The 11,731-nt window shown below is 34.0% G+C and overlaps 1 long non-coding RNA gene across 1 annotated transcript in view; it reads left to right on the top strand.

Annotated features, from left to right (window-relative positions):
* Positions 1 to 4,447: 4,447 nt before the first annotated feature.
* Positions 4,448 to 11,731, top strand: part of LOC107727342 (uncharacterized) — a 14,792-nt gene continuing 7,508 nt past the window's right edge. Inside the window, exons 1-2 of the long non-coding RNA XR_001638344.1 lie at positions 4,448 to 4,605; positions 5,455 to 5,521. This is a non-coding gene — a long non-coding RNA (uncharacterized LOC107727342). The remainder of the gene's footprint in view (positions 4,606 to 5,454; positions 5,522 to 11,731) is intronic.

The following is an 11,731-nucleotide window of genomic DNA, read 5'->3' on the forward strand; positions in this document are numbered from 1 at the left end:
AGGTACGTTTTTTATATTTAAAGGGTTTTAAAATGTTATATTTTATATATTTAAAGCGAGTTTTTTGGGCAGTGTAGAGTAGTGCTTGTTGTTTGTTATTTCTCCGATCACAAATGCAGACATAGTTTTATGTTACGCTTCAGCCGGACATGGCATCACAATATGGTAAGGGGTGTAACATTTCCATCAAACGCTTGAGGTATTCGGCCAATCACAATGCACTGGATAGCTGGCCAATCAGAGCACACCTTGCTTTTCAGACCGATGAGCTTTGTAAAAATCGGCGCGTTTCAGAAAGGCGGGGCATAGAGGAGAAACAATAATGTACAGTATGTGGAAAATAATGGTTTTTTTTAACCTTAAACCGCATAAACACATTTCATTACACCAAATACACAAAATAATGTTCTTTTTAGCAGCATCATATGACCCCTTTAAAGAACACTAGTCTCATGAATGAGTCATACTGACACTTCAGCTTTAACTCTTGCATTATTTAGATTATCCAATTAAAGAAATACACTTCCTCTTCTAGATGAGAAACAACCAGCAGCTGTAAGAGTATTTAAACCACACACACACACCATCCGTCAGCTCTCAACAATAAAACAAAAAGTGTTGTTTTTAAAAGTCTGAAATGTGCATTTTAGCTTCAACATCATGACACAAACTGTGCCGAATATTTACTTTCCATTGAATGCATCTGTCCACTCTTCAATTGAGCTCAGACCCCTAGTGTTTCTCTGTGTGAGTGTGTATGATTGTCTTTGACCCTGGCTGCTGACAGCACTGTTTTTTTCTGCTTTCAGCCATTGTTTTTATGCCAAACCCGTCTACCAAATGCACACAGATGAACCCTGAGAGAGTGGACCAGCTTGCTCAAAGATAACGATTGAATCCAAGCAGTGGCAATCTGTCAGAGGTGAGGGATGCTCAGCTCACCTCATAAATGTATTTAAAGGTCGCCCTGGTTTTGCTAAGTAAGACATGTTCCTGGATCCACATCTTTTGTTGATCCTGGATCAACATTACTGTCCAAAAATATAGACCTAACCAAATCCCTACCCCTAAACCTAACCCTACCCATGATTTATTCCTAAAATCAGAGGGAAATGATAAGTGAATAACAAGGGTGTAGAAGCATCTAACCATGATTGCAAGCCTAAAACTGACATTTCTTGAAAACTTATCCCTCAGTTCTGATTGGTTGATTGGAATGTTGTTCCAGGATCAACAAGGATTTTTGATCCAGGAATATGTTGTACTTGGTGAAATCACGTTCACCGTATTTAAAACATACCTAAAGCAATAATTAACTATGATGGTAAAGCTACAACTGCAATCTGATTCATCAGGTTGGTTTGATCAACATTTACATTTAATCATTTACATGTATTCATTTAGCAGATGCTTTAATCCATAGCAAGGCAAGCAATCTGTTATAAGAGCCAACAATATTTGTACACAATGCCAAGTTTCAAGTATAAGAAAAATTTTATATATATTTTTAATGAATTTATATTTTAAATGGTAAGTTAATTAATAATAACATTAATTTATATATCAGCATCCCTGGAAACCTCATGGGCTGCATTGGTTCCCTGCCAAAGTTTCTAGTTAAAGGAATAGTTCACCCAAAAATGAAAATGTACTCACCCTCCGGCCATCTAAGATGCAGATGAGTTTGTTTCTTCATTGAAACAGACGTGGAGAAAATTAGCATTACATCACTTGTTCACCAATGGCTCCTCTGCAGTGAATGGGTGCCATCAGAATGAGAGTCCAAACAGCTGATAAAAACATCACAATAATCCACAAGCAATCCACACGACTCCAGTGATGTAATAAACAAAACCATCAACAAGACATTTTTAACTTCAAATCATTGCTTCCGGCCTAAAATATGAGTCCTCCACCCATAATACTGTTTTCTCCAGTGAGGAAGTCATCTCATCTGAATCAGTAAAGAAATGTGCACAGATCAAGCACCGTTTACAAGCAAAAACAGTTCTAAATAAATATGTCAGTGAATTTTGAAGTGAGAGGACAACAGGGGATGGACTTTTCCGCTGGAGGAAGCGTTATTCTGGATTATGGACTTTCATTCTGACGGCACCCATTCACTGCAGAGGATCCATTGCTGAGCAAGTGATGTAACGCTAAATTTCTCCAAATCTGTTCTGATGCAGAAACCAACTCATCTACATCTTGGATGGCCTGAGAGTACATTTTCAGCAAATTTACATTTTGGGGAAAACTATTTATTTAAAACTAGGCTGAACTCTTAAAATGAAACCGATTTACACACTGCCTATTCAGAGGATTTGTTTGTGTTTTTTATTTTTTTTTATCGTTAATGCATCATCAGAAGAAAAAAAATATCATTTTGATTCCTATTTGAAACTCATTTGTTTTTAGTTCCTGTGGAGTGTTGTTTAAAAGTGCATTTCTGAGCATTTTGTGTTTTGAATATACATTTAAAACCGTCTGAGCATATTGTGCACTGGATTGTTTTCCTTTTGAATACAGAAACGTTTTGAGCGTTGGCGCGGCGTCCCATGAATTGTTGTCTGAAATGAGAGCGCGTGTTATTTTACATGCTGTGGGACAGACAGTGGATTTTTTTAAACATCCATTTCCCTCAGAGTCTGAGCGATTATTATCAACAACTTCCCCTCTAACTGACCGCAATTTCCTTTGGAGGCCAGAAGGAAGACTTTAAAAGCGGCCTATTTTCCCCTTACACACAGACAAGGCTCTCATTACAGATTAGCTGAATTGTGACATCATAGACAGATGATTCATTATGACATCACCAGCCTAACACAATTGAACAGTCGCTCTAAAACACTTTTCTGTTGTGTAGATGTGTGCTTGCTGATCTGTTTGATAGCATTATCTCTTCTTCTAGAATATTTTGCACACATCTGCAAATAAAACCGTGACATCATATAAAACGGCCATAAAATATGAGTCTTTGCCTCCCTGTCTCTCTTTAATGATAACTGAGACTCCAGCGCAGAGCAACTGGACAAGTGAATGAATTAATAATGGCATATCTCATATCTCATAAATAAAATGTTTCTACCAATATCTGATCTCTTAAATACCGGCAATCGACAGCGCTCGGTTTGCTTTTGGGGAAGTGCTTTCTAAAAGGAACATAAACCTTTAACATCGTCTTGCATGATCAGGATATATAATGGCACAGCATAATCAGTACTAAAGCAAGATATGGATACTGGCCTGTATTGTGCTGTGGATGTAGATATGAAATATTAACTTTTTTTTATTTCAGCAGAGCTTTATGAAAATTTGAATAGAAACATTTCAAATGTATTTATTGTCATGTCTTTTATAGATTTCTTTAATAAGATGTTTATATGGTCAGTCACACTGTGCAGAAATTGTATGTAATTGATTTGTTTTTGAATGTCATACAATGTGATCTCATTATTACTATTCATAGGTAAATGTGTTTAACACAGGCCTACTTTAGCTAACATCAGATTGATCTAATTAGACACTAAAATGGTTTTGTTCTCTTTGTATGATTTTTGAAGCCTGACAGTACTAACACATACAAATCAATACATTAGCAGAAAAAAGCTAATATGTTTCACTTCGTTTTCATACTTAGTTTAGTTAGTAATTAAATTAATCCATACCAAGACTGCAAATAATTATAAATACATTAAATAAATATTATTTAAAAATATTTAAAATTAATATAATGTAATTTTTAATTAAATTAATATAAATTGTAAATATTAGTATACATATTAAATATACTTTTAATTGGAATGTCAATTTTAGAAATTGTTAGGTACATTTATATTTTTACATTACATTTATTTTTACATTTTAGTATCTACAAAAAATGTGTTTTTGTACACTCTAAAAAATGCTGGGTTAAAAAGGGACAAACCCAGCTATTGGGTTGTTTTGACTCAGCAGCTGGGTTGTTTTGACCCAATAGCTGGGTTTGTCCCTTTTCAACCCAGCGCTGGGTTATATTTAACCCAGCATTTTTAGAGTGTATAGTTTGACCAGATGTCAGAGGATTTATAAACATTTCTCTATAGTTGCATATATTATTCTGTATATGAAAGGTTTTACATTTTAGATTCTGTCAGTACTGTATGTTAATATTTTACCCTTTAGTGTTTATTCAAATGTATATTTACATAGGAATGCATATGAATGAGATCACCCTGCATATACAGTAACTGGAATAACAGTGATTTTTGAGGTCTTGAGTTCTTGAGCTCATTTATCTTGTTCTTTTTGTCGTTTGAACTCTAAAACAGTCATCTGCTTGTTTAGTACAGACTTTACAGGGGCCTTGCTGATCATGTAAATGGATCAAACACTGAATTTGACGTGTCACATGAGCGTGATAGAGAGGTGCATGCATGCAGCTGAGAGACAGAGAGGGAACCCGGGATGCAGTGGCAGTGTTTGCGCTGACTTTGTTCTTGATGGTGTGACTGTAAATAACGATGTCTGCTGCATGAAGACATTCATCTCCCTTTAGGAGTGAAACCGCTAAACCTGTCAAGAACACGCCTGAGACATATTTCAGCTCCGAATCTAAAGAAAGAGGTAAGAAATTATATTTTGGCATTATAAATTTGCATTGTGACAATAGCTTTATGGAAGTTTGCATTTAGGCCTGTCGCAATAATCAATATATCAACTTATTGCGCAGTATATGTACATGACTTCAATCATTTTTGGTGACGCAATATATCGCACATTATATTTACTTAAAATTTATGTCACCTTGTACATTTCCACTTGTGCCTGTGTCTTTTGCAGCTTCTTGTACATAACGTAGATTAGCCATGAGGTGCTAGTTCAAATTTAAAAAATGCTTCTACAAAAAAAGTTTCATCTGCAGATATGGTCTTGTTTAGGGATCTGTGCCTTTGTGCATACGGACATCTGACAACAAAACGTTGTTATCGTGACAGGCCTATTTGCATTACTACCACACAAAAATATCTCTTCCTCATTGCTGTACTGTGGGAAAATAATGTTATCAGATATTTATACCTTATTGTAGTATTTGTTGTACAGACTTTAAGCTGATTTAGATGTAATGACACATGATAATCACTAATGAAAATAATGTGGTAATTACCAAAAAAACTCAAATCAGAACACACCGTGATGAGAATTTGAGAGGAAAACATGTTTAATTTTCATGAAAGTGAAATATAAATATTAACAGTCTCAATAACATTGTTTGTTTTTTTTCATTTTCTTTATGCATAATATAATTGTTTTTTTTTTTTCTTTTGATTTTGAAGTGAAAAGTGGCATGTTTTTGTGAAATGCACACTTAGCCTTCTGACTAATCTAACTAAGAGTTTCTGGGGCGGGTGACTTTGAATAACTTTTATTAATAATAATACTTTTATTTCATTGTGCTTGTGTGATTTCCATCAGAAACAGCTTTGCTGAATGGACTGAAGGCTGTTTGAAAGCACAGCGCGCTGGACGCTGCTCCATTCAGGTGAACGTTTTCATTGTTGTAGCCACAAAACCTCTCAGTATAGAGCTGCACAGTCTCCATTTTCTTTTGATTTCTTAGAAAAACACGGTGATCTGAACCAGAGATTTCTTTAGTTGAAGTTTCAGATCAGTTCATTGTTCACTAATGATATATAAAAAAAAATCTCAGTATCTCAATAATGATTCAGTTGTTTCTGAATGAATATATATACAGTGGGTACGGAAAGTATTCAGACCCCCGTTTATTATTTATGTGATGAATTATGAGTGACCCCTGCTTGCGTTATGTTACGTCATTCAACTTTAATTTTGAGGCCATGCCCTTCCCCCAGTCAAATAATCTCTCTTTTCTCCCTTCTCATGCTGAGAGATAAGCAGTTGGATGCGTGTGAGAAAATATCATATATGGTGTTAAAAATAAATGACAACGGATGAGAATTTGAGCTCCATAAGATGAGGCATGTTACACCTAGGAACATTCTCTTGCCATTTACTGTCACTGTCATATGCTGTACATATTTGTGCTCACTGTCAGGAGCGATTTTTTTAACGGAAGGATAGAATTTAATGAATTTACTAAAAAAAAAAAAAAAGAAACATCAATACTGTGTGGTAACCGTTTTATGAAAGCAATAAAGGCACACACACACACACAGACACACACAGATAATTGTTTTGGTATTTCCAGTGGATTTTAGAAGTTACTGTATATAGGCATAGCTTAATTAACATTTTTATTATTATCACAGAATCTATAATAATTTCTATTGAATTGGTTTATTTTAGTCTTTTCTTATAAAAATCATTGACCAAATTTTCATTTTAATGATCCAACCTTTTACCTCAGTTAAAGAATTTTCATAAACTTGAAAAAAAAAAAAAACCGGTAACACTTTATTTTAAGGTGTCTTTGTTACACATGTTACATGTACTTACTATTATAATAACAATAAATTATGCATAATTACATGCAAGTAACCCTGTAAGCCAAACCCTAATCCTAACTCTAACCATATAGTAAATGCATGTAGGTAATTAATATTAATCAGTACTTAAATGTATTATTACACGGTAACAAGGACACCTTCAAATAGTGTAACCAAAAAAACTACAGAGGAGGATTTTGCTAAATATATGCACATATTCATTATATTTTTACTTAACATGTTTGTCTTTAAATGTTTATGTTTCGACAACAAATTGGAGTAGAACAAAATTATAGAAAAAGAGTGATGAAAAAACTGTCTTATGTGCAGTTTAAATTGTTATATATAACTCAGTATTAATTGTTTATTATTAATTAATTAATTGATTATTAAATTTATTTTATTTCCAGTTTTTGGTTAAGTGAAAACGTTCTTTATGGTCATCATTTGATGCTTCACTGTTATCACTATTTTTACTTTGGAAATAAAATTGAGGAAAAATATGATGAATAGGACTGTCTGATTCACCTCTGTGTTAAAAAAAAAAAAGCAAACAAAAATACAATAATGAATTTCAACTTGCAGAATTGCAATTCTTAATCACAATATATTGATTCGGCACCCCAAGTGTCTTGATAGCACCGTAAATATTGTCACTGTATTTTTACAGTGGATTTCTGGTGAGCACAGCTGCCAGTGCTTAACCGTACATTTAATAGGATATTTTTTCACATTGTAAGAAATACATTAAGTTAAAGCTAAAAGAGCAACATCTGAGTAATGAAATCTTTCTCTGGTTTGTATGTGTGTGATTGAGCCATGATCTGCTCATTCTTTTGGAAGACAATGAATGTGTTTTAGTCTCTATAGCTGTAGTTGTAAGTGTGTGTGACTCCAAATCGAGGTTAAAACACTTCAGGAGTCAAACTAAACGGCGTACACAATCACATGGACTCGACGGTTTTTTCACGTCTCATTATAAATGTTGTTGTTGTTGTGGAGCTTTTGTGTCCAATACTGCACTGCACTATTCATTCAATTATCTCCATTCAAAGCATTTCTCCACATTGCTATGTACTGTGGAGTGTGCTTACAATGCATTCTGGATTGATTTTGCTCCTCTCTCCTCTGTGCACAAAATTTGACTATGAAATCAGCGCACCCATCTCAGTAACACAATGGAGGACAGCATTTACGGCACCACAACAATATAGAGACTGCAAAATAGCTGAGAGTGCAGGATGAGAGTCATGGATAATGAATACAGGGGGGAAAACAAAAACAAAGTCTGTTTATTCAGGTCTCATGGTCGAGACAAGCTTCTCTATTACTATTAAATATAAATGACTATTAAACGGTAAATATTAAATATTGGCATGTAACTCACTTCACAATTTATGCTATTGTGCAATTAATTTTTTCAGTGATCAGATCTAAAATAGGTATGCACTGAAGGAGTATGTGTGTATATATATAGAAAATAAAATGACAGAAACACATAAAAATACCCAAAATTTTAATAAAAAAAAGAATATATATATATATATATATATATGAAAAATAAAAACTGTAATAGTATATAAATAATACAAAAATAACTCTACAGATAGAGCTATTACAAATTTGAAAATTTTACATATGTAAAATGTAAGATTTGAAAAAGTTAGAACATCTATACTTTCATTTCATTTTATTAAATTATTTATTTATTTATTTTGGAATATGCTCATAAGTAATATTAAATTAATATAATAATGTTAAATTAAATATATACAGTACTTCCTTGGGGCTGAGCCAGTAAAAAAAAAGTATTTTATAATATGTTGTTTTTATTTTATTTTTTATAGATTGTGTAGTGGGTATTTATGAGCAGAACTTTGTTTAAAAAAAAAATATAGGCATAATAGGAACGCTACGCTGTTTTAATATGAAGGAATTTTTCATATTTATTTTACAAGTGTTTTACCTGTACTTTGAATTTTGCACCTCATTGTTTTGATTTAGAAAAAAATGTCTGTAAAATTAATCGATAATGTTTTGGCAGAATATTAACAGTAAATTTTCTTTTTTCAAATTTTTTTTTTTAGTTTTTTTTTTTTAGAGCTAATTGATCACAATGCACACATTTGACTTTTTCATATCACTCTCTTTGATCATAGCATGAACAGAATCATAGTAGACTTCTTTAATGTCAAAACATCTCTAGGAAGGCCAGACTGCAATATTCCATCTTCTTGTGATCTTATGTCTTGCTAAATCTAAACATTTAGTCAAATAATTACTTCAGTTCAATTCGGTAATCCAGGAATAATGTCCTTTTGGTTTGTACAGTGAAATATAATCTGTCAGCTGCTCTGTTTTAATGGAATTTTCCTGTCAGGACCGGACGGAAAGAGAGAGAGTGAGACAGAGAGAGGTCTAATGGGAGACATGGCTCCGGTTTTACAGCGTCTCATTTGGCTACTAAAGACCTCTCTCTCTCTCTCTCTCGTACACACTCTTGCTGTTAATGCAGAAAGCAGGCAGGCTTTTCTGGACAGATTGGCAGAATAGTAGCACTTAACCCTGAGCTAAATCTGACATCACTGAATATCCAGACAGCACTCTGTGGAGTGTGAGAAAATAATAGATTTAGAGATTGCAGGGCAGACAATATTTGTATGCATAACGGGGCTTGTGGCTGTCCTAATTTGGATGCTACTTTTGCATTTTGGGAGACAACTATTCCTCCATTTGCAGAAGAGAGATGAGCCGCATCTTTCTGAATATTATTCCTCGACAGATGACGTAAATCATCAAACTGCGGCATAGAGTATTATTTGATACATTCATATGAGTGCTTACAATTAGAAACGGGACTCGTTATACATTTAAATAGAGATTTCAGTAACCATATGCAAATAAAAAATATAATTGGTACATGAGCACAATCACGATTTTCTTGAGATTTCTTTGTGCAAATTGTAAATTAAATATTATGGTGTTAGTAAATTGTTATTATATCAAATAAGTTGTAATTGTGAATGTTGCAATTTATTTAGCATTTTATGTCTTATTAGGAACAATAATACAGGTGACAAATCTACCCAACTATGCTCTATAGCAGGGGTTTTCAAACTGGGACCCAAACAAGGAGTGCTAGGGGTCCTTTGAAAAGTTTACAGAAAAACAGTATGTATGAATGAAAAATAAGTACATATAACAGTACATTTCTGTAGTGAATAAAAAGCAAAATGTACAAAGTTTACAGAAAAAAACTGTAAAGATGGAAAACAAAGATAGTAATAATACAGATAGGATTTTAAATAATTAAATTAAATAAATAATTAGATTAACGTAAACATGATTTAAATATTAAAATAAGTACATAATACATTAAAAATAAGTGCATAAGTATAAGTAAGAATGCATATTACTGTAGTGAGTACAAAAGCAAAAATAACAGTTTATAGAAAAACTGTAAAAAGACTGATAAATGAATAAATAAATAAAACTAAATAAATACATAAATAAAGATAAGATTAAATAAGTAATTTAAATAAGTGTTCGCGATGGCGCCGACGCTGATGGCTGCCTCCGTGGCGTGCTCCGCAGTTGTTTTTATGTTTTTGTTAGTTTGTCCTGTCTTTAGTTATATCCCTGCGATCAGTTTCACCAGAGACGAATTGCTGGACATTCGGAAGTACACACCACCCGATATTTCACCGGTTTTTGATTATTCTGATGTTTTGCTGGACATTGTAGTCAGGGGAGCTGTGGCGCTGATCAAGCGCTTCAGGACGCGCAGACAGGGGAAGCGAGCCGGCGCGCTCGTGAAGCTCAGACAGCGCGGATTCAGAACGCCGTTGCCAAGCATCCATCTGGCAAATCTCCGCTCTCTACCCAACAAAACGGACGAACTCCTTCTGCTCTCCCGGACAAATAAGGATTTTTCAAACTCTGCTGCTCTGTGTTTCACGGAAACCTGGCTGAAAGACGCCATTCCGGACAGCGCGTTGAGTCTGCCGGGCTTTCAGCTGTTTAGAGCAGATCGCGACGCAGAATCAACGGGGAAATCGCGCGGCGGCGGGACATGCTTTTACATCAATGAGAGGTGGTGTACAGACGTAACTGTGTTAAAGAAGATGTGCTGTCCAGATCTAGAAGTGCTCTTCATTAATTGCAAGCCGTTCTATTCGCCGCGGGAGTTTTGCTCGTTCATTCTCGTAAGTGTGTACATTCCTCCACAAGCACACGTGAGCATACAACTGTCTATTGTTCTATACCTGGACATACAATTGTCGATTGTCGATTTGTATATTTTTTATTCCTTATTTTACTTGTTCTATTTTTTATATTTTATTTATTTTTATTTTTCATTATCTGTGTTTTTTTGTTCTGTCACTGTCATCCTGTTACACTGTGGAAGCTTCTGTCACGAAAACAAATTCCTCGTATGTGTAAACATGCCTGGCAATAAAGCTCATTCTGATTCTGATTCTGATCTGATTCTAATTAAATAAGAATTTCATTAACATAAAAATTATTTAAATAAATAATACATATAACAGTATTGTACTGTAGCTTGTAGAAAAAAAAATCTAAATAATTTAATGTAGAAACAAAATATTTCATTTTCATTTATTTTTTTTCCTTTGGTTATTTTTCCTTTTTATTTTTGTTATTTATTTATTTATTTTAATTTTATTTTAAATAATATATTTGGGGCAAAGGGTATAGAAGCCCGTTTCTGCCACTGAATACAATTTTTTAAAAAAGGTTATTGCGACTTTTTATCTCACAATTCTGACTTTTTTTCACAGAATTGTGAGATATAAACTCACAATTGCGAGTTATAAAGTCAGAATTGCGAAGTCAGAATTGTGACTTTATATCTCGCAATTCTGACTTTTTTTTTTTTCTCAGAATTGCGAGTTTATATCTCGCAATTCTGACTTTATAACACGCAATTGCCAGTTAAAGTCCAAATTTGAGGGGTGAAAAAGACGAGCCTGGTCTCATGAAAATGCGTATAAATAGTACGCCAAATAAAAACGAAAACTCGTGGTATTGATACGCAAAAATGGACTTTGGCGTGCATATGATACGCATGTGTTTGGCGTGCATATAATACGCAGTTTTCGCGTTCATATGATACGAAATTTGTTGGCGTGCATATGATACGCAGTTTTCGCGTACATATGATACGCATCTACCCCACAACCCTAAACCTACCCATCGCATAGCATATACACGCCAAAGTCCATTTTTCCGTATCAATACCACAAGTTTTCGTTTTTATTTCG

The sequence above is a fragment of the Sinocyclocheilus rhinocerous genome, unplaced genomic scaffold (assembly GCF_001515625.1).
Source record: "Sinocyclocheilus rhinocerous isolate Xijiao unplaced genomic scaffold, SAMN03320098_v1.1 scaffold1154, whole genome shotgun sequence".
Taxonomy (NCBI): domain Eukaryota; kingdom Metazoa; phylum Chordata; class Actinopteri; order Cypriniformes; family Cyprinidae; genus Sinocyclocheilus; species Sinocyclocheilus rhinocerous.